This window comes from Otolemur garnettii, unplaced genomic scaffold, assembly GCF_000181295.1.
Source record: "Otolemur garnettii isolate 467f Iridium unplaced genomic scaffold, OtoGar3 scaffold00049, whole genome shotgun sequence".
Lineage (NCBI taxonomy): Eukaryota > Metazoa > Chordata > Mammalia > Primates > Galagidae > Otolemur > Otolemur garnettii.
In genome coordinates, this window is record NW_003852444.1 from 2,531,199 (window position 1) to 2,555,257 (window position 24,059).

The following is a 24,059-nucleotide window of genomic DNA, read 5'->3' on the forward strand; positions in this document are numbered from 1 at the left end:
TTTGGGGGCCAGGATTCCAACATTAGCTGGTAATGAGAAGGATAGGCAGCATTCCTTAGGCATCTGGGCTTTCACCTGGCTCCTTCTTACCAAGGCCAATGAAGGATGGGGAATGTTTCAAAGGTGGAGGGGTGAGAATTAGGTAGGAATTTAATCAATATATTTGGAAGATGGCAGACTGATACCCCATTCTTTGTCTTCCTTGACATCAGGACATTTGTGTCTCTCATGCAGGTCCCCTTATGGGTTCTCCTTAAATAACTTCAGTCTGCACTCACAGTGATTAAAACTGCCCCCACCTGCTGGGGATTAACAACCTAAACTAAAATTATATGCCCAGATCAGATATTAGAGTAAGTTCCGGACAATGATAATCAGGGTTATGATCAGAGACTCAGCAGTAGGTAGAGAGATGATCACATGGTGAAAGGGTCACATATTGGGCTTAATAAACCAAGACCGGTGGCGGGGGTGGGGGTGTGTGCGGGAGGGTTCTAGCTTGGGCAGGAATTTTCTATTTTAGATGTAGTCAGATTATGTTAGACTCAGTATAGAGTGTATCTTACCAGAGAGGATCACAATTTGAATTCTGCCAGGGCCACCCAGACACAGCCTTGTAATTTACCCAGGCACAAGCAGGCCAGAGGGTTGTAGAGATGGACATGGTGTCTGCTATGTTCAATGTGAGCTGCTTGGAAGAGCTTTCTTATGAGGACACTTCTCCTCCTCTGCAGTGCTCTGCTCAGGCATGGGGCGGGGCAGGAATGGCAGAACTCAAGTTTGAACTCTCTGAAAGCTAGGAATGGAGGGGATGTATTGGAGATGTTGAACAAAGTGAGAAAAGCCCACAAGTCTGATGATGGGATTAGAGATGGCAGGAGGACTAGAGGGAGGGAGCAAATGGAAACTGAAGTGAATGGGGGAAATGCCAGTGTGGCTCATGTGTTTGGGAGGGACACATAGGGTACCTTGGGTCTAGTTCCTGGCAGTCCCTGCAGCCAGGAGGCCCAGCACTCAGAGCTGTCCCCTCTCCACCCTGCACCCCATTTAGGTTCTGATGGGCTTGTGCTCATGTAGGAATGCTGCTCTATTTGTACAGGGCATGACAGCTCTTTGAGAGCTTTCACATAGCAGCCAGGGCACACAGCTTCTCATTAGTGTTCAGTTTCACAGTTTAACTTATCACAAATGTGATAATTTTGAGGTGTGCAGAACATTATTCTCATTTACTGAGGAAGAGACTGATGCTCAGAAATCTTCCATCTTGCCTAAGAAAGAATGCAGCTCTAGAAATATCAGAGCTGGCCTCAAGGCCAAGAGAAGGCACAAAGAGTGCTGGGAAATGTAGGGGGTGCTGCAGGTGGCATCTAAAGGAAAGCTTACTGAGGGTCAAACCAGAGGTCTCCAGAGGACAAACCGCAGTCTAGGTTATGTACATCTGAAACCTTCCTGGCTCTTTTCCTTCTGCAGAGATGGAAGATTGAATTAACCCTGCACCTGGCACCTTGTCTCATGACCTTGTCCTGCCATGGCCCCAAACCCATCCACACCATGACTGGCACACCTTTCTGCTCAAGGGCAACTGGCAGAGTCCCAGGTAGCCAGGTTGGGGAGCAATGATACAGGGGCTTTTCTTCTAGCATCGCTAAATGTATTGTTTCTTTCCCTTCCCTCCCTCCCTTCCTTTTCTTTCTTTCTTTTTCTCTTCCTTCCTTTCTTTTTTATTTTTTTTGTTCCCTTCTAATTAGTCACAGATCTTCTGCCTGGGAAGGAAAGACTCTCCCTCTAGTACCACTAGGTAACACTGTACTCAAGAGGTGCTCCTGGAGGAGATAATCTTGGTAGAATAGGAAATCATTTTGGAAGTGTGTAAAGAGAACATCCTCATTCACATTCTCATGAACATCCTCATCCACATTCTCATGAACATGAGAATTTGCTGTATTTAAGGCATGAGGACTAGAAGCTTCTGATATTTTGCACTTATTAAAATAAACTGTTATCTACAACATGGTCTCAAAGTAGCAGGGCTCACTTTATAGGCAGAAAAAAGAGGGATGGGTGGAGATGATTGCTTCCCGCTCTGGACTCAGAGGGGCAGGAGAGGTAGAGGAAGTGCAGGATCCAGCTGCCTAAACTCATTGTGGATGGTTATGCCACCCTTGGAGCTGTTCATTCTGGCTATGGATTCCTGTGTCTTCTGCTACCTCCTCCGGGCTCGTGCTTACTGTTGAGCACATTACACCACCATTCTTCAACTGCACTAACAGTGAATAATTCCTGTGTGCTTACTATGCACCAAATGCTGTGTAAATCTTTCACAGAACTTCTATTTGTTTTTCATTTTATCATCACAATCACCCATGCGGTTGCACATTTTACAGATGGGATTGAAGGCTGGCGTCTGACCCTAGCCTACCTGTTCTGTCATAGATTATTCTGCTCCCCTTCCTCTTCATTGATCCTCAGTGAGGCAGCAGATGCTGTTTTCTCTTTTTTACAGAGGAAGAATCTAAACCTCAGAGGTTAAGTGACATTGCCAGGGTCACTTGGCTAGGGCATGGAGAGATGGTACAGAACCTGTCCCTATTTAAACCAAGATTATCCCCCTTTATGTTGAAATGTGTCCTCTTTCCGACCTTCCAGTACTCTGAAAAATATATTTTTGTCAGATGCCAAATCACTATTTTCTTGTTCTTTTACCTTAATACTTTCCTCTTCTAGTCCCACTGGATTAGGTCTGTCTCCCTCAGTTCCTCCTCAGGTCCCAAGACTCTTGATCATTCTCCAACTGGATTGTCTGAATCCTGGTGTCTGCCTAACACTACTAGCTCCTTTCCTTTCCTTGTCCACTATTATTTTCTGAGCCACATATCTCCCACATGACACTTTCTTCTCATCCAATAAGGAATTGTTTCCTTGAATATTTCATCCTGGGAATCACTTGGCCTAGAGGGATTGGCTGGTGCCCACCCTGTTTTCTCACCCCAGGTCTGAATTGTGAGATAGATGCCGGGTGCCAGAGTGTGCCCCAGACAGGGTAGATGGGTATTAAGGGGAGCAGCCCACACCCCCAGATCCCCTCCTCTTACCATCTCACCTGTCTTCCCACCTGTCCAGCCACTCCCCATCTTGAAGGCATGGAAGATGTGTAAGTTTTATGTCCAGGGGGAAGTTCTATTTGCAGATTGTATTTGACTTTCAGGTTTCTATAGGTGGGTGAGTGGGGAAGTTTCTACTAATTGAGGCTAAATTTAAATCACCTGAAGATAGATTGATTGCTGTAATGTCAAGGTGAGTCTGTAATCACCTTTCAGCCTTGTCCACTCCCTACTTGGGCCAATAGAGCTGCTTAAGTGACTCCCAGGTACACAGGACAGAGGCAGAGGAAAGCCAGATGGAGTCCTAGAGGAACAGACATCAGGGTTCTTATTCTTATAACATCTATGACTTGTTCCACGATACTCTGTTTAACAAATGTTGCATGTATTTATTTTTTCTAAATAATACTCAATCTAGATTGAGCCCCATGTCTGGTGACATGTCCAGTCAGTCCCCTGGGTCAGACTTCCAACACTCTCACTTGACTCAGAGAAGCTCTAGGTTATGTCATCCACTGACAAGCAGCTAATTGTTCAGCTATTTCCTCTAGATCAGCTTGACCGGGAGGATCTGCAAAAGGCTCCCAAGGCCCAGAATGGAGCGTTCAGTCCACATGGGCACCGACATAACTCCAACATGAGAACCTTCCACCTCGGGGCCACTGCATTTGAGCTGGTTTGGGGCTTTGCCTCACTGGAATCCACAGCATCTGTGCTGTTTCCCAGTGTTGGGGAAGGCAGCAGAGGGAGGCTGGCATACACATCAGTGTGTGCCTCTATACTCAAATAACAAGGTTTATTCAAATATTATACTTTATCCAAATATCAATTTTGAAATGTTTGTTCTTTTGCTGTTAAAACAATCTAATTAATTTCTTCATGGGCTCAGATAGCCTAAATTCAGATAAATGCCTTTGCCTCGTCTTCCTGCATGGAAGGCCACTACTATTTCACAATTTTTTCTCTTTTCTTCTAAATCATCTTTAATCATCAGAGAAATGTAAGTCAAAACCACTTTGAGATATCATCTATCTCTGACAAGATTAACCCACGTCACAAAATCCCAAAACTATGGATGTTGGCGTGGATGTGGCTAGAAGAGAACACTTCTACACTGCTGGTGGAATTGCAAACTAATATGGTCTTTTTGGAAGGAAGTTTGGAGAATTCCCAAAGAACTAAAAGTAGACCTACCCTTCGATCCTGTAATTCCTCTACTTAGTATCTACCCAGATGATCAAAAATCATTTTACAACAAACACATTTGCACTAGAATGTTTAACTGCAGCCCAATTCATAATTGCCAAGTCATGGAAGCAGTCCAAATGCCCACCAACCCATGAATGGATCAACAAATTGTGGTATACGTATACCATGGAATACTATGCAGCCATAAAAAGATGGAGACTTACATCTTTTATGTTTACCTGGATATAACTGAAACACATTCTCTTTAGTAAAGTATCTCAAGAATGGAAAAAAAAGTATTCAATGTACTCAATACTATTATAAAACCAATATATAATCACCTACACATTCATACAAATGATAAAACACAACTATAGTCCAAAAAGAAAGAGAGGAGAGGAGGGAGAGGGGAGGGGAGGGGGAGGAGGGAGAGTATTTGGTGGGACCTCATCTGTTGTGTGCAATGCAATGATACATTACAAATCTATTTAGAATATAAATGTCTGACCATAACAAATAAGTAAGTGAGGTGATGGTTATATTAATCAGTTTGATGTAAGCATTCCACATTGTATATCAAATCAGCACACTGTACCCCATAAATGTACACATTTATGATTTAATTTAAAAAATCATATTTCTTAATAGTTACTGAATTTTTGTGGTATCCAGGAGTTCCTCTAGGGCAGAAGTCCTCAAACTATGGCCCGCAGACCACATGCAGCCCACCAAGGACATTTATCCGGCCCGCTGGGTGTTTTTGCCACCGCTGCCTGTCCTGCTTAGCAGCTGACTCGTCCCGGGGCCCACAGTCTGGCCCTCTAACAATCTGAGGGACAGTGAACTGGCCCCCTGTTTAAAAAGTTTGAGAACCCCTGCGTCGAGGCTATAAGAAAGCAGCAATGAAGAAGATAGGAAAGATCCTTGCTCTAAGGGCAGTTATATGAACAAGTGTGTGTCTGTGCACATGTGCGGAGGCAGAAAATAATGTGTGGATATGTGTGTGTATGCGCACTTCCTACAATGGGGATTAGGTATTATTACAATAGGGTAAAGTGGGGTGGGCATGGTGGGTCACGCCTAGCCCTCTGGGAGACCAGGGGTAAAGGATGGCTTAAGCTCAGAAGTAGGAGACCAACCTGAGAAAAAGCAAGATTTCATTTCTACTGAATATAGAAAAATTAGCTGGGCACAGTGGTTGGTACTTGTAATCCCAGCTACTTGGGAGGCTGAGGCAAAAGATTGGTTGAGCCCAGAAGTTTAAAGTAGCAGTGAGCTACTATGGCACCACTACATTCTACTTGGGGTGACAAAGCAAGACTTTCTCTCTCTCTCTCTCTGCATATATCCGTATATGTGTATGTATATAAATTACATACATATATATGTGTGTATATATATATATATATATATATATTGGGTAAAGTAATAATATGGGGTGATTGCTGAAGTTCTCGGTTAATTACAGTGGTCAGGAACAGTCTCTTTGGTGAGATGATATTTGAGTAAGACCTGAATTCAAGGAATCTACCATCTGAACATATAGCTAAGGAGCTTTCATTATTCCCTCCTGAGTCTATAACAGAAATAATCAACACACACAACCAAGTGCTTTTTTAAATAAAATAAACACCATTGATCATATAGATATCTATCCTACCATTGCTTTTGATTGTATAAACTGGTGATATGAAGGATGGGCATGCATTGAAGTATTCTTACAGAAGTTAATGTAAAATATCCTTTCTGACATGAATACCATTGTCTGATATTTATAAAATATTGTTAAGAGAGCAAATTATAAGACATTATATATTGTAGGACTGACCTAATTTTATTAGAAACAAGTAATTTTAATTTTTCTCACTTTAATGTTTTGTATATTTGTACCATGCATTTTAATGTGAGTAAAGTAGCTAAAATAGCAATCATGATAATAAATTTTCTGAAAGAGAGAGTAATGCCTGACCTTGAAGAAGGAATTACTAATGTAATATTTTTATAGTGAGAAATAAATATAGGTAGTAACTACACTAATTGTGTCTTTACCAGGCACAGCATTATGTGCTTTAGGTAAATGATTTCATCTCGTTATAACACACCCTCATTTTTAAAGCAATCCTCTTGCCTCAGCCTCCCAACTAGCTGGGAGTATAGGTGGCTGCCACCATGCCTAGGTACTTTTTTATATTTTCAGTAGAGATGGGGTCTTGCTGTTGCTCAGGCTGGTCTGGAACTCCTAAACTCAAGCAATCCACTCACCTTGGTCTCACAGAATGCTAACATTACAGGCATGATCCACTGCACCCAGTCACTTTTCTGCTTTTAAAGAAATAATTTTGCTGTGTTATAGGAAGGTGTTCCATAATCCATGCCTTTACTGGAGGGGACTTTTTTGACTTCATAGAGTTACGGGAGCATGAGGCGGGAACTTAAGTAGCACTTGACCTATTAGCTGTAACAGGTGTATATATGACTCCAGTGGCCTAGAGAATCAGCATGTGTGGATACTGAAAGAGACCCACTAGACCTTGTATAGGACCAGCGGCTAACTAGAGGTCACTCCTTTACAAAGCCAGGATACAGGAAGAGTTACATACATGGTGAAAAGACAAACTAGACAAATACTTTTGGAAGACTTTAGCAAGGAATATTATTTATGTTGGTTTTGGCTTTTAGTGGAAGATTAAATCAAATGTCTTATGAATATTCATGGTCACTGAGAAGTCAGCCCATTGGGGGTTGGGATAGACACTGCAAGGAGATACACACTGAGAATTATAAAACTGGACTTACTATAGTCCAATTGCTTGACAGAGGAAAACAGAGATGCTTCCTGTAAAAACTACCTTTATTCCAGGATTTAAAGAATTCTGAAAGATGAACTCACAATATCTTTATATAATGCACAAGGAAATGAGTCACCCTGAGTGAGAGTTAGCAGACTACTAATAAGAAAACCAGATTCAAACAGGATTTGAATGTTAGCACTATTTTTTTAATTCATTATTAAATCATAACTGTGAACATTAATGAATTTAAGGGGTACAATGTGCTAATTTGATATACGATGTAGAAAGTTTACATCAAACTTGTTAACAGAACCATCACCTCACTCATATTTGTTGTGATCAGACATTTATACTGTACTCTTAATAGATTTATAATGTATCATTGCACAATAGATGAGGTTCCACCAAATACTCTCCCTCCTACCACCACCCCCCTCCTCTTCTGTCTTTCTTTCAGGACTATAGTTGTGTTTTATCATTTGTATGAATGTGTAGGTGATTATATATTGGTTTTATAATAGTATTGAGTACATTGGATACTTTTTTTCCATCCTTGAGATACTTTACTAAAGAGAATATGTTTCAGTTCCATCCAGGTAAACATAAAAGATATAGCTAGCTAGCTATAAAAGATGTGAAGTCTCCATCTTTTTTATGGTTGCATAGTATTCCATCATATACATATACAATCCATTCATGGGTTGATGGGCATTTGGGCTGCTTCCATGACTTGGCAATTATGAATTTGGCTGCAATAAACATTCTGGTGCAAATGTGTTTGTTGTAAGATGATTTTTGACATCATCTGGATAGATACTAAGTAGAGGAATTATAGGATTGAATGGTAGATCTATTTTTAGTTCCTTGAGAATTCTCTAAACTTGCTTCCAAAAAGGTCGTATTAGTTTGCAATTCCACCAGCAGTATAGAAGTGTTCTCTCTCTCCACAGCCGCACCATCATCTGAAGTTTTGGGATTTTGTGATGCGAGCTAATCTTACTGGACTTGTATTATTAGATAAGAATTTCAAATACATGCTAATAGCCTGAAGTAAATAAAATGATTTAAAAATACATAAATAGCATGACCTTGTCACAATTATAGAAGACCCAAATGAATTTTCTAGAAATGAAAATTAATGTAAAATAAAATCAGTTAAATTAAAATAAAATCAGTTGAAATGTTATGGTAGGGACGATGGGACCCGAAATATGAATTAGAAAAATTCACAGTGTTTTGAAGTAATTTTCCAGAATACAGCACAGAGAAATAAAAAGAGGACAAATATGACTGAATAGGAAGACACTGGATAATAGTGTGAAAGTGGAACATAGGCTACATTTATATGCCAGGTCATTTCTTGTTCTATAACATGTGAAAAACCAGACTGAAGTTCTGAAATCCTGAAAAGATTTCTCTTCACCATTACCTCTTTGAGTCATATTTCAGTGCTAGACTGTAATGATTATTCCAAAATAAAGTACAGACCCATCCAGAAAATAGACTCCTGTTTTTCTACCGGAAATACAAAATTCCCATGGAAACTTGATATGGACTGAGGGTAAGTGTGGGAAAGTAGGAGTGGGTACCGTGGACATTCAGATTTGCTCTTGAAATGGAATTGTGCCTTTTTCCACCTGCGCTTCAGTCTGGCCTTGATTATACATTTTTACATAATAACAGGATTCTCTGTGCATGTCCAACTGTATCGTTTTGCAGATCAAATAACACCGGGCTTTGCATGCCATGAGGAGGCTTTAAGTAAAGAGCCAGAAACAGTTTTTCAAGAACATTTGTGAGCAGGGAGAAGAGAATCTAGCTTTACACCAAAGCTCTGTATCTGCCTACAGGACAGTTGGCCAGGCAGCTTTAGACAAACCCAGTTTCCCCCTTTTTCACTTATAGTTCCCAATAATAACTATAGAATGTGCTAGGGGTACAACATCCTGAGATCAGAAGGAACTGGCCGGGACAGACTGAGCTCCTTCAACACTTTGGCTCAGCATGTCATGCTGTTTTTGGGGTATAAAGCCCAGGGTGGGCTGCTTTCTGGAGACCCTCAGCTGCAGCGCAAGTGGGCAAGCACAGATGAGAGTCCATCCACTCCAGGCAGCTTTCCTGAGTCCGAGAGGACTGGCTCTCCTTGAATCCCAGGATTCTGCTATTCCTTCATACCTGTCTGCAAAAAACCCTCTGTGTGTAACTTGTTTGTGTGTGTTCTGTTTTGCCAGGACTGGGGAAAGTAGTAAAAGTGCAGCCTAAGTTGCAGAGGGCCGGAGTGGAAATGAGGGCACAGTGAACCTGCTTCATGCTGTCTCTGTGACTGTCTTAATGGAGAGTGTCAGGGGCAGCATAGAATCCCCATCTGCCATAGACTTTAAGGACAGCCAAGTTTCCTTGGTCTATGGCCCAACCAGCAAGAAGCTTTCACCGTAGGCTTATTCTGCTATTGGAACCTCCCTTGCACTGACTCCAGATTTACATGTTACACTTTACATGGAACAGAGTAGCATAATCCAATGCAATATAGCCAAAGTCCAAAGAAGATGAATCCTTGCACCTCTTTCTGGTGCATAGAAGGTGCAGCAGTTCGTTTCTCACTTTAGAGGAGATATTCCAGCATGCCTCAGACCTCTGGACCACCTTAAAGCCCACCAATGTGGCAGATCCCTGAACTTCTGCAGATTTTACATTGGTCTCACATGGATGTGTCATGCTGAGCCACCTAGAATACTTTATAAATCTGGTTGCTAAGAATGATCAACATGCCATCAGTGCAATGGGCCAGCATAGTTTCAGGATGAAGGTCCTTCCAAGAGACATTATGATAGAAAACAGGCTAAATACAGCCTTGAGTTAAAGGCTATTGCTGACTCTGCCATTTAAAGGCAAAGTGTCTTTACTGGGTATTTCTGAGCACCCTTCTGGAAGAAATGTCCCCCTCAACTTTCCAGGATTCACTCTTCCTGTCTGTGGATGGACCCCTTGAGCTAGTCCTACAGGTTTTCTCCCCCCTCCCAGTCTGCCTGCTTACACTCCTGTCCACCCGCAAACACACAAGCAGCTGCTCTGCCCGGGAGCTGTGGTTTCCTCCCTCTGTCCCACTCTGACAGAGTCTCAGGCTCTTCTGGGTGGGAAGCTGGGAACTGAGGTTCTTGCTCAGATGTTTGATCCGTGCCGGGCACTGTGTCTCCAGCGCTGCAGAAGTACAGGCTGCTGTCTTCAGGGCTCAGGTTTTTCACAGTCATAGTTGAGAATGTTAGGTTAGGGCGGCTGATGAGAAACTTGTCCTTGGAAAATCCGCTCTCATATGTGGCATCAGAGCCCTGATTTGCAGTTGCCATCAGTATCAAGTTCTGTCCTTGGACCTGACGGTACCAGAACATGAAGTTGACTTGGCTGTCGAGTTGACACTGAATTATCACAGAGGTTCCCTGTTGGCAGATATCCCTGCTTGGCTTTTGAGAAACGAGAACAGCAAACACAGAGCCTAGTTCCAGAGAGAGAGAGACCCGTGAGGACTGAGAAGCTGGGGGTCAGACACATGCCCAGGCAGCAAAGTCTCTGCATCCTTACATCAGTATCACCACCACTCCCAAAGGACCCCAGCACTGCCACTTCTTTGTTTTTTCACCTTCTATTCGGTCAAGATCCTCTAATAATGCAATTTCTTCTGCTCATTGTCTGATTGGTGGCTTCAAACCCTCTGGAAAGAAGGTCTCCCCACCTCGCTACTCAGCATTAACACCAACCTCAGACTCCCCACCAGACAAGGCTCATACCTCGTGCCAGGAGAAGCAGCAGCAGAGTCCACATCTTTAAGTGATGGCCTGTCCCCTGAGAAAAGACAATAAGATGTCAAGCTCAAGTCATCTTTCCTCCCCACTATGGACTTCCTTTCCTGCTCTGTTCCCCACCTCTAGCAGGAGGTTGAGTTTCTGCAGAATATGGAAAAGTTAATCGTTCCCCCTATTGGAACTCTGCGGTACTTCACTTAGGGTGGGGCTGCAATCACAGTCCTCTTGCCATGCACCTGCCACTGGCCCAGAATTGCCCACCACTTTCCCATTCACCACTACTGAACACTGCGTGTGTGCTACTCTTTGGGGATACAAGCAAAAATGGGGTGCAGTATTGACTTCAAAGAACTAAAGGTAAAATTACAGAATTTAAGGGAACTTATATCAACTGTCTATTGGGTTTTCATGGTAGTCCCAAAATGAGCCTATCATTCGTCTCCCAACACACATACACATGCTCTTCAATTCCCCTCTTCCCCGAAATGGCATCTCTACTTTTCTTCCCATTTAGGTTCAGGGATTTAATAAGCCTCTCTTCTCCTCACCTGTCTCATTCATCAGTTCACAAATCAAGTGCATTAGATGTATGTGTCATCTTTCATATCTCTTCCCTCATTTCTGTTACCACAGTCATAACTCTTATTTCTCTTTACTTCATCCTTGGGCATTCTTAATAAGGTTTCTTCTCTTTTAATTCAGCTCAATATTGGTTATGAAATAGATCATCCCTCTGTAAAATTTGACCATAATGCTATGATCCTTTTCTATTACTAACTTATTTCTTACATTATGTAACTAAAATAGTTTATTTTTGCATGAAAGTGGAGTTAACTTGTTGAGCACTTACTCTGTGATTTGCATGGGTTATTTTAGTCTATTTATAGGCGAGGCTATTTACATTTTTATTGTGACTCTATTTCTACAGAGTAGAAAATTTTACAAATAGAACTTAGAGATTGTAAATGAATCTACCCAAGTTCACATAGTCTAAGAGTAAGTGACAGGATAAGGACACAAATTCATGCCTACGTGATCCCCAGTCCCAACAGTTAACATTAATATTATTAAGGATTGCCCCACATGTGCCAATGCCTGGGCCCAGCCAAGTAGAAAAAAAGGTTACCAAGAATGATTGTCTTGATACCTTAAAGCAGTATTTTTCAACAGTTGAACCTACAGTTTAACTTCTGTGGCACACTAAAATTATGTTTTTCCAAAAAATAGTAAAAAAATAAAAAAAGAATATACATACTGTGCTTTGAACTTCTTTTGAAAATAAATATTAATGATCTTTAAAAATTTTTTGTGACACACCTAAGATCCTCTCATGGCACACCAGTGTGCTACAGCACACTGGTTGAAAAATCACTGCCCTAAGGAACACTCAGGACCTTTAGAAAGAGAATTTTGCAAAACTAACCTATCATATATGTCTTTCATTCTGAGATTCCATTAATTACAAGATGCACCATCAAACACATAATTGTCACCCTTTGGTGGTGGTTAATGCTACTACATTAAAGGTGAGCATTGATTATAGGACATAACACTACTTTTTAAAAAGCATGGAAAACCATTTATCTTATAATAGAAGAAATGTGTGTGTGTGTGCCCACGTGTGTGAAGCCTCCATCTATGGGGTCTGCCACAGGCAGTGGCTCAAGATAAATCCTGATATGTAGTATAACTGGCTAAAAGTACAGAATACCCCATGTGAACTGATACTAAAATGGATAAATTACTCAAACATATCATTTAGTAGATCTGCTGTCTGTATTTAGGAACTCTTTGAAAATGCACCCCTGGGATCCTACTATTTCACTTTGGACTGGTTGCTAATTAGTTCTACTTCCAAACTATTATCCTGGGGCTTCTCTTTGTTATTATTCTAAATTAGATTCTCTATTTCCCGCATGCCGTGATTTCTTCTCTTTTTGGCTTGCTCTCAGTTTGGTGGGGCACATTACCCAATAATTTCCCAAGAAAAAGTAAAATGAAAGTAAAGGTTTTTGGATCTTAACATAAATACAAATATCTTCCTTTGCACTGTCTTGATACCCTGGGGTAGTAGAGACATCTAAGTTGAAAGTTATTTTCTATCAGAATTTTACAGCTATTTCTTGAACCATTGCTTTTTAAAATTCAGTGTTGTTATTTAGAAATACAATATCATTCTGTTTATAGATTTTATTTATTTATAACTTTGATTTTTAACATTGTTCTATGGCCTGGGTAGCTTCGGGATCATTTAACCCACAGTGGTCTGAAATTTTCAGAAGATGTGACTTAATTTCAGTTTTATATTCACTAAACACTCAGTTGGTCTTTTCAAATCCGGAGGCTCATTTTATTTTCTGTTTCTCGGAAATTTTTTTTGAGGGTGCTTTTTTTTTCTTTGATAATTAAAAAAATTGTCGTTTGTTTCCTTTTTCTAGGATTCCTCTTGGACAGATGTTGACTCTTCTGTGTCAGCCCTCTAAGTCATCTACATTTCCTTCCATGTTTTCTGTATTTCTTTCTTTAATCTTTTTGTTCTTTTCTTCTGGGACGTTGTATCTACTTTTCTTTTGACTTTTATTTTAAACAATTTATTTTGATTTTCTTAACATTTCTAAATATCTTCCCTAGAATAATTTCTATTATTACTCATTTTGTTCTATTTTAAGGATTTTTTTTTTTTGTATTCTCTAAGGATAGAAACAAGTATTAATGTAGTATATGATTATTATTTTATCTGAATAAAATAGAATTTGCCTCAATTTCTTGTGTTTTGGGTTCTATCTATGTGATGTTTCTGAATAATCTAGATGTTTTTGTTTCAACTATTTCTTTTATTTATTTTTCTTTTTTTATTCATTTTTTTTCTTTCTTAAACATTAGGGACTTTGCTTACATTCTGGTGATCCTTGTTTGTTTGTTTGTTTATTTATTTATTTTAAAATGTAGTCTGACTCTATTAAAGGCTGAGTGCAGTGGTACTACCACAGTTCACTGCCACATCAAACTCCTGGGCGGAAGTGATCCTCTTTCATCAGCCTCCTGAGTTACCAGAATTACAGGTGTAAATCTTGGATCTCTTTGTTCATGTTTTAAAGCAGAGTACTAAACACCTGACTGGAAGCCTGGCAATGTGGGTGTTACTTATTTACTGGGCAACTTAAAGAGTTTGGGCAGGGAACCAGCCATTTTGAAAGGGACACCCAAATGTCACTATGTATTGTATAAGTCTTTTTTTCTGGAGATGTTCAGTTTCTTCAAATGAGAATATTTCATTATACTATCGTGGGTCTAGTTGTATAGTTGTTGTTTTGTGCAAAAGGTTGTGGAGAAGTGTTGAGAGAAAATTATTCACAGGTCTCCAGCATTTCGGCATATCTTATATTAACTATTTTTTTGGATTATCTTGTTAAAATTGTAAAGCATTCAGCCCTGGAAGAGAGAGATTAAGTCTCCCTTCTAGGTCAGAGAGACAATTTGTTTGCTATTCTGGATAATAAAGATAATGTCTCTCTCTGGGTCAAAGGTTAACCAGGTTTGGCAGCAGCCTCTTTAGAAGACTGGAACTTCCTAAACTCCGGGATCGTCGGTCATGACGCAAACTGACTGCATGGGTACCGTCCAGCAGCTGTTTTGTGTCAGTGTTGGGAAACTAGGGTGGGGAAGAGGGGAACTTAAAGGAATACAAAGCCCATGCTGCCTGCCTGCTGCACTGAGAGTATTAAAGCGTTGTACCTCTAATCCAGCCTCCCTGGTCTTCTATTAGTGTTCATGGTATTCATGGAACGATGTCCAGGTAACTTGTTAGCTCGCAAACATGGGGAAGTCTTGCCATATTAACATTTCTTGACAAAAGAAACTGGATAATTGATTCCATCAAATATATCAGGGTACTTTTTCCTTCTGAGAGAGAATATATGTGTGTGTATGATAGAGAATATATGTATGTATACACATCATATATACGTACATACACAAAAAAATTATGTTCTGTTTTTAACCCTACATCTCATCCCACTCTTCTGTGCCATATAATTCTAAAGCTCAAGATCTTCTCATTAAGTTTGTTAGAATAAACTTTTGGTTCAGAGAGGCAAGTCCCTGGCTGGTAACATGCTATGCACTGTTTAGATGGCCTGTGTCACTTACATTTCCTGCCTTGGGTCTCATCTATTCATGCTCTCTGGTCATAATTTCTGATATATAAAATGGAAGAGAGAATATAATTGAAATCCAAAGAAGGGAAAATACAGAGGGTGCCAAAAAATGTACACACATATTAAGAAAGGAAAAAATACTGTATTAAATTTGTAATACTCAAGTCACATTTGACTTCTGCATTACAAAGGGTGCTAAATGTGACTTGTATTCATCATTTGTTGACGGTATATATGATTACAATTTTAACGAAGTGTTTTCCTTTCTGAAGATGCAGGCACTCTCTGTATAGTGTCAACACTCAAATAAGGACAAGCAATAATTCTATGTGTAAAACTATCAGTTAGTAAATGTAACATCTGCCCTCTTCTCTCCCTACCACCCCTCTCATTCATAAAATACATTCATAACTGTATATTAAATAGATTTTTGAGCACTTATAAAGTAGGTTGGCAGTTATTAGGAAGTAACATGAGTATATTAAGAGCAAGGTCTTCTAAGCAACTTTTATCTTTTTTTTTTCTTAGAGAAGAATTTTTTCAATAAGAACCAGCTAAAACTTTGTGTATGGACTTGAGAAGCTCTGACATTGCTTGGCATCCATTTGTCTGTCTAATGTCCCCATTAACAGACTATGACTATTGCCTTTTCTTTCTCAGGTTACCATATGGCAATGTGTATCCCATTGAAGATGGATGACTATACATCTGCAACATATAACATTTAATGATTATATGTCCTTCATTACATGTCCTTGTTCTTTAAAGATATTTTATGTTTTCACTAATGAATAATGCCCCTTCATTGTTTCAAATTAAATAAGACATCATCTCAGATAGAATAAGTACCCGTTTCTTCTACTAAAATCTTGAATATAAGTGAAGAGAATTCCATTTACCTCCTACCACCAAAGTCTGAGCTAACTGAGCCAGTTCTGAGGCCCTAGACAGGGCAGAAGAGACCTATGTTATGTCTGGGTGTCTCTTCCTACATTTACTATTTTAATTGGGAATGACGGGATGAAGAAACCTCCTTGACTCTTACTTTCCTGCTATTTCTGTTTTAATCGATTGAAATTAATTTAATAAGATCTGCCACAGATAAGAAAACATTCCCCCAAGCCATAAACAATTGACTAGGTTAATTAGAATACTGAAAGATAAGATCATTTGATATTAGCAATGAATTTTTTAAAGTCTTCAGTTAACATATGGTTGTTAATCTCATATATAGGATGGCAACAAGAGTAATAAATAGTGGTACAGTGCATCTACAGCTGGTTTGATAGTGACTAGCAGTGAATATTATCAAGCCCCCATGATTATATGGCTCTGTTCACTTGTCCATCACTAGGAAGACCAGATTCTGCTCAAAACCTTTCAGTTTTTTCTAGTTCAAAGAGGAGGTATTGAAAGTTTATGTTAAGAAATGAAAAAATGTCTTTGATGCTGTCTGTCACTATCCTGCTGGTACAGAAGTAAAAGGTGCAGTTTTCTGGTAGCGTGGATCACACCTTTCCCCTGAGAGTGGAAGCTATGCAGCTGGGAATGGAAATATACCCACCTTGATCTCCATTTCTTTTTTAATTTTTTAATCATGAGAAAGTAATACTTGCATGTCAAGGCTGTTGTATGTTCAACTACCTGCAATTTCTCAGGGCTCTTTACAGAAAGAGAGAGAGAAAAAAGAGATGGGTTTCCTTCTCTGTCATCATCCTTCTCTCCTACAGGAAGAGGCCATCCTCTCTTTTCACAACATCCTATCAAGGAGCTATGCTCATACTCCCATTCAACAAGAATTTATTTTTTTCATATTTTTCCAAATCACATAATTAAAAATATTGCTTACATGGAGACTTAGATAGTAATTTTTACCTCCTTTGAATTTTTTTGTCTCCTAATGTGAAGTACCTTTACTGAAATAATGGTTTACATTTTCTGAATTCTTCACCATGATAAACGTTAATGATGTATTATGTGCCTATTTTGTGAACTCCCCTTAGAATACTTTCTGATTTACAGTAGAACTTCTGTAAGTTGACCACCCAGGGTTCTGTAACAGACTGGTCAAACATACAGAGGTAGTCAACATAAGAAACTAGGCCTACTGTACTAATACGCACTTGTGGTACATGTTACGTTTATGAAAATTAGGTCAACTTAAGGAGGTGGTGAGTGTGGGGAGGAGGGTCACCTATGGAGGGTCTAAACTCAAATCTCTTTTCCCAATCCACAGTCCTTTCAACCTCTTGGGATGTCTTCTATGACTCATTTCAACATGTGATACTATATCTCTGCTTATTCTCCATTTAACTCATGTGTTCTTCCTCTCTCCTTGGGCTGCAATTCACTAGCAAAGTGAGGATGTGTTAGACTCAGTGGTTGTCAATCTGTCGTGACCCCCAACCATAAAATTATTTCATGAAGTAGCAAAGAAAATAGTTTTATGATTGGAGGTCACCACAACATGAGGTGTATTAAAGGGTCGTGGCATTAGGAAGGTTGAGAACCACTGTGTTAGAGGGAGAGAGGGTGGCAACCATGGCGGGAAGGAAGCTGGGTGTGAGACTCAATTGAAGTGGTAACAACTCTGGTGGGCATGGTCCCAGACAGTACTGGGAGTGGACACACAGCACTTGAACTTGTTCCATTCTCTTGCAACTCAGCTTTTGAGTCTGGATAATGCTTGCTATGGGAAATAAATAATTTGTGGGAAAATACAGGACTGTCAGACACCTTAGTGGCCTACAGAATATAAATGTTTGTAGATATGGAATTCTGTGTTTAATGATTTTCTGTAACAATGTGTTTTTTCTGTTCGAAATGTTGACCTTGACCAGAAGTACTGTGATTACCACCTTTTCTGAGGGAAAGGATGTGCACCTTCACTCCAGTGTGATCTCACACAGCAAAGTCGCAGGGTACCTTTCCCCTCTGACAGTTCTTCTTCCTTTGTTGACTTTTATCCAAAATCAGCTCAAGTCCTGTTTCTCCTACAAACTTCATCTTGAATATTGCAATATATTGACTGCATTTTTCTCTGACTTCCTCCACATAAGAATTCAGCCCTGAATTGAATGGTGTTTTCATATCCCTGTTTTGTCTTGTCGATGGTTTCACAAACTCTCTGGATTTGGGAATTTCTAACGCCATTTAAATTTATTTTGCATTTCTAAAGCAGAAAAGGCTCTGTTAATATTCAATGATAAGATGTTATGTATTTTAATCTTAAAAACAGGCACATACTTTTCCCAGATGATTTGGAGTACAGTTAGGGCCTTACCACTTCCTGCATCACATTTTATTTCTTCCCTAATCAGAATTTTTCCAACAAAACATGATTTACCAGACAATCTGTAGAAAGATTTGTTTTTTTCAGTCTTTCTCCTTGAGTAAACAAACTTTTTCTTGAATCAGCTCCTATACAAGAAGTTTATCTCAAGAATTTTGAGTGTGTTAGCGCCCTCTAGTGAAACATCACTTGAGCGTAAGGACACTGAGCAAAGTAGAAAAAGGCCCAATGAAAGGGCCTGGGATAGAAAAGGGCAGGTAAAATCAATTAAAAGTGACAAACATCGACCCATGAATGGATCAATAAATTGTGGTATATGTACACCATGGAATACTATACAGCCACAAAGAAAGATGGAGACCTTGCCTCCTTCATGTTTACATGGATGGAGCTGGAAAATGTCCTCCTTAGCAAAGTGTCTCAAGAATGGAAGAAAAAGTATCCAATGTACTCAACACTATTATGAAACTAATTGTTTGTTATCTTAGGAATGCTACAATCCAAATGGAGCCCTAGACTACGGGGAAAGGGGAGGGGGGAGGGGGAGGATGGGTGAAGAGAATGACATTGTGGGGATCATGCCTATAGTTTATCCTATTAGGGTACATGTGAATTTGTCTAAAGGTTGAATATAAATGTCTCAACATAACAATTATGAGAAAGACATGATGGCTATGTTAGCCATGTTAGCCACTTGGATGAGAGTTTTCCAAACTGCATATAGAAGTAACACACTGTATCCTATGATAGAATTAATGTACACAATTATGATCTAATAAAAAAAATTTTTAAATTAAAAAAAAAGTGACAAACAGGGCTTCATTGGGAATACATGAGAGGACTTCCTGTTGGGGTAGAGTCTCATGAATTCAGGTTGGAGACAACACATAAAGGTGGGCAGGTTTACTTCAGAATTATCCCTGACTTGGAGAGGAGTGAAAAATACATTGTGCTTTCCTGGCGGAGATGTGCATCCATGGGGCTGTTTTCTCCCTATGGCCACCTTTTTTGTAATCGGCACCAATGTGCCATAGGAGCCAGCCCCTGCTGAGTTGCCGAGTTAGGGTCACTTCCCTCTTACAGCTGCTCTTTCTGTGCAGAGAGGATGTGGAGGTGCAGCACTGTGAGTGAAACTGCTGGCGCAGAGGTACACAGCTGTCTGGCTGGTGCTGGCAGACTCCAGAGCCAGGGAATAGTGCTGCTTCTTGTTCCTAAAGACATTGTACCCCTCGGGGACATCTCCTTTTTCATTTTTGCCAACGTCATATGAGTAGTAAATCAGCCGCAGCCCCTGACCTGGGTCTTGGCGATACCAGAACATATTTTCATGGCCCATATCCTGTGAACATTCCAGTAAAACTTCCTCTCCCATCCTTTTGACCAGGTATCTTGGAGTTTGGGTTACATTTGTACCCACAAGGCCTGTAAGAGAAGGATAGAGAAAGTGAAAAAATAGGCCACTAGGAAGACTGAGAGGCCAAAGCTTTATCTCCAAGGCCTGGAAAGAACAGGACAGGGTTTGCCACCAACTCCTCAGACCCAACAACTCCCCTGCCCAACTGCTTCTGGAACTCACCTGCTCCCAGGAGACAAAAGGCCACACCACAGAGCACTTTGATTCCCATGGCAGTTCTGCAGAAAGAGTGAGTGTTCTTACAGCACTAGGTTATAGGTTGACTGTCTGTGATGTCATTGTCCCCAATACGATCATGGTCCTTCAACCATTATCTAGACCAGAGAGTCTACAAATACCAGCACTTAAAGGACTTTCATTTTCCTCATGAACTTCTCTGTGTGTGTGTGAATCTGTGTGAGCATGTGGTGTGGGTGTCTAGAGAAGAATTAACATAGCAGGCTGGGGACTGTTTTTCTTCGAAGGGCTAGTTTGCACAGTTGGGTTTTGGTCTGACTTGTGAGAACTTGAACTTTGGGAGTGTTCCCACTGCTTAGTAACTGTTAAGTGTGGCCCACTGTACCTAGACTGCTTGTGTCAACAGGGTGGTTTTTGCTGAATACCTGCTTTGCTGCTTTGAGTCTGGATTTTTGCTAAGTATAAGGTGCTTATGTGTTTAGCTATATCAGCTTTCCAGGGCTGACTTAAATCACCACAGACTGCATGGCTTCAACAGAAACCTATTTTCTCACAATTCTGGAGGCTAGACATCTGAGATGGAGGAGTCAGCAGGGTTGATTTCCTCTGCAGCCTCTCTGCTTGGGTTGCCAGAGGCTGTCGTCTCCTTGTGTGTACACATTGTCTTCCTCTGTGTGTGTCTGTGCCCACATTCCCTCTTCTTACAAGGATGCTGGCAAAATAGGTAAAGGGCCCACCCCAATGACCTCATTAACCTTAACCATCTCTTAAGACTTTATCTCCAAATACAGTTACATTCTGAGATACTGGAGGTTAGGACTTCAACATCCTTGCTTAGGGACACAATTTAGCCCATAATGCCAGCCACCAAAAATACCTGGGGTGCTGAATCTCGAATGGGCTTCCCTGGACAGAAATACTGCTCACGCGTTGCTGCATTTTCATTATTGGGTGAGGGTGTGCTCCTCCTCTGGAGGAAGAGAACACAAGGCAGGCCCATGCGGGTTTCTCCAAACTCTTCCTAAGTCCTCCTGCTTGTGGTCATAGCATCCTTACTACTTCTCTGCAGCGAATCTCCACTATGAGTACCATGAGTCCTTCTAGTGAGTCTGTGGAAAGAGAGATAATTTTTTTAAACCAACTCCAACTATGAACCTGTTACCAGTCCTCCCTCCCTCCCTCTCTCTTTCTCTCTCATGTATTTTCTTTTCAACGCTTGTAGGTTTTCATTAAACACATTCAACTTAATGATAACCATTACTACAAGTAGTGCATTGACTAGAAGGACAGGCTGTGGAGAGGCACTGCCTGGGCCAGAAATCTGTCTCCTTTACTTCTTGCCTGTAGCTATGGGCAAATTCTGGGCTCAGTGTTCTTATATGAGAAATGGAACTAATGAAAGTATAGTCCTTATAGAATTATTGTAAGAAGGCAAGATGACACACATAAATTGGTTATAAATCATACATAACTCAGTAAATGTCATTAAAAGCATTGCTTTTTTTTAACTAATACTATCATGTATTGAAATACTCATTTTGTATAAGGCAATATGTTAAAATTCTTTACTAATTTAGACTTTGAGGTCTTTTTACCTTTGCCTTCCAAATTATTTGTGTGGGGATTGTTTTTTCAATGAATTTTAATTTACAAAATTAAAGCTACACTTAATATACCTTCTTTAGCAACTGTAGACATTGAACTATGGTCATTACCATTTGTTCTGTGCCATCTCTGTAGGTTCATTCTCTAAGTCTCACAATACTTTTGTAATAGATAGTAATACTTCACCCAAACCCCTACTGACCTGCTAGGAACACCAAGGTAATTCTAACACTGACAACCAATTCTTTTCTCCTAAATTCCAGATGAAGTTTTTGACCAGAAGTGGTTAAAAGAAATATGTCTGTCTTTGTGTGCTGGGCCAAACTCCTCTTATTCTGCTTTTGAAATGATTTGCTTTAGCATTTAGGAAGTTTCATCAGATTCCTAGCCACTCCCTGCCACATTGAGTACACCCTTACATGTAGGTTGACATCTCGTGTTGCAGTGTCACCAGTCCCTTGGTGCTCCTTTTCCACATGTCTGTCCTTAAGTACACGTAGGAATGCAGCTAGTGAAAATATTAAGTTTGGAATATTTCTGTCCTAATCATTTCTGGTTGGCTTCCATAGGATTAGGAACATAGAGTGAAGTGATTTCCCCAATGGGCACCAAGCTAATTCCTTTTATAAAATACCTTCCATTCTAGTCTGCTGCCTTGGCGGTGGTGACTGTGATAGTGCAGAGGCCCACACATGCAGGTTCATCTGGTGGGGTGGTGGACACAGTGCTGTGCCAACAGTGGGCTTGGGCATAAAAGCAATAACTAGTGCATTATCTGCAGAGAATTTAAAAACAATAACGATGCCCAGTTAAAAGAGTTCTGCTTTTATTATCTCCATGTGCCAGAAATTCTGAATAATTTTGGTGAAAAAGACTCTTTCCACGCAATGTTTGTCCTTATGTCACAGGCTAATTTCATATAGCACAAGTCAAACTAGGGAGCAGAGAATAGAATGGTAACTTTCAGGGAAGAAGGGGAGAAGAAAGTAGAGGATTGCTACTATTGTGGTATAAGGTTTCAGTCACATGAGGTGATTAAATTCTACAGAAATGCTGTACAACTGTACACTTAATATTTTGTTTAAAAGGTATATTTCATGCTAAGGGTTCTTACTACAATGAAAATTATCTCACAGGGTGATTTGCTACACATTGAGAACCACAGATCAAAACAAAAGTGTCAGCTGCAGCTGTCATTGTAATACTTATACTATATTTTTCAGTAAAATTTTATTTGTGGTATTTAATTTACATCACCCATTAAAGTTTATTAATGATATGTATGCATTTAAATGTTACAACTAGGTACAACATAAACGAATAATAACCATACAACAGTTTCTAAGTGTTTTGTGATGGTATAAAATACTCATCATGGCTCAGCACCTATACCTCAAGTGGCTAGGGCACCAGCCACATACACCAGAGCTGGAGGGTTCAAACCTAGCCCAACCTGCCAAACAACAATGACAACTACAACCAAAAAATAGCCAGGCATTGTGGTGGGCACCTGTAGTCCCAGCTACCTGGGAGGCTGAGGCAAGAGAATCATTAAAGCCCAAGAGTTTGAGGTTGCCGTGAGCTGTGACACCATGGCACACCAGGGCACACCAGGGCAACATAGTGAGATTCTGTCTCAAAAAAAAAAAAAAAAAAGAAAAAAGAATATGGTAATGATTCAGACCATATTCCTTACTTTCAACATTACCATAAACACCTAGTATCTAATCCAATGGTCTTAGCCTTATCATAAATGGAGCATACAGACACAACTACTCAACACAATAACCCTTTGAACTTCAGTTTCACTAGACTATCTGCTTACACAAAGGCTTTAAATCAATAAATCATTCTTATCTTTATTAGAATGGGCTTTTTCTTTATGAAAGAAGTCTAAAAACTTCTGTTGTTGATAAAATGTGTAAATGCAGGTTGACATCTGTATTTCAGACAGTATAGTCCAAAAAGTATTAGGAAAGAGGAAAAGTCTGTGGGGCTTTAGTGAGAGTCCCTGAAGATCAGAGTGGGGAATGGGCTTTGTCAGCAGGTGGTGTGAGGGAAGGTGGATTGGTGCAGGTCAGTTACAGTCAAGGGCCTGGGCTCAGGAAGCCCTGTGGAAACAGCAAACCAAAAAGAAGGGAGTGAAGATGATGACAGCTCACCCACCCAGGAGCCATCATCCACCAGGGTCCTGGGTAGACTCCTACCGACCAGGGCTCTCAGAGCGCCGGAGGCCTCAGGAAGCATCTTCTTCTGGTAAGTGGGGCTTAGGAAAGTAGGACCACATCTCCCCTTGTGGCAACCCCTTCTGTACAGAGAGGAAGTGACTGGAAATCATGGTAGGTTGACTACTGGCAGGGTGTCTGGGAGGAACTGGAAATCTCAAGGTTGAGAGAAATGCTCGGTCTTATCTCAGGAGACACAGTGTCGTTCAGAAACATTCCATCTGTTAGTACTCTGGATGCCAACTGAGTAACAGATTAGTCATACTTTCATTCCCTTGCTCTTGCATGGATCATCACAAATAGATCACAGA

General features: G+C 40.3%; 2 gene segments (V, D, J or C); both read right to left on the reverse strand.

Moving 5' to 3' along the window:
- Positions 1–24,059, reverse strand: part of LOC100943019 — a 191,640-nt gene that overhangs the window by 72,275 nt on the left and 95,306 nt on the right.
- The window catches only part of LOC100943338, an 89,256-nt gene that overhangs the window by 63,490 nt on the left and 1,707 nt on the right, over positions 1–24,059 (reverse strand).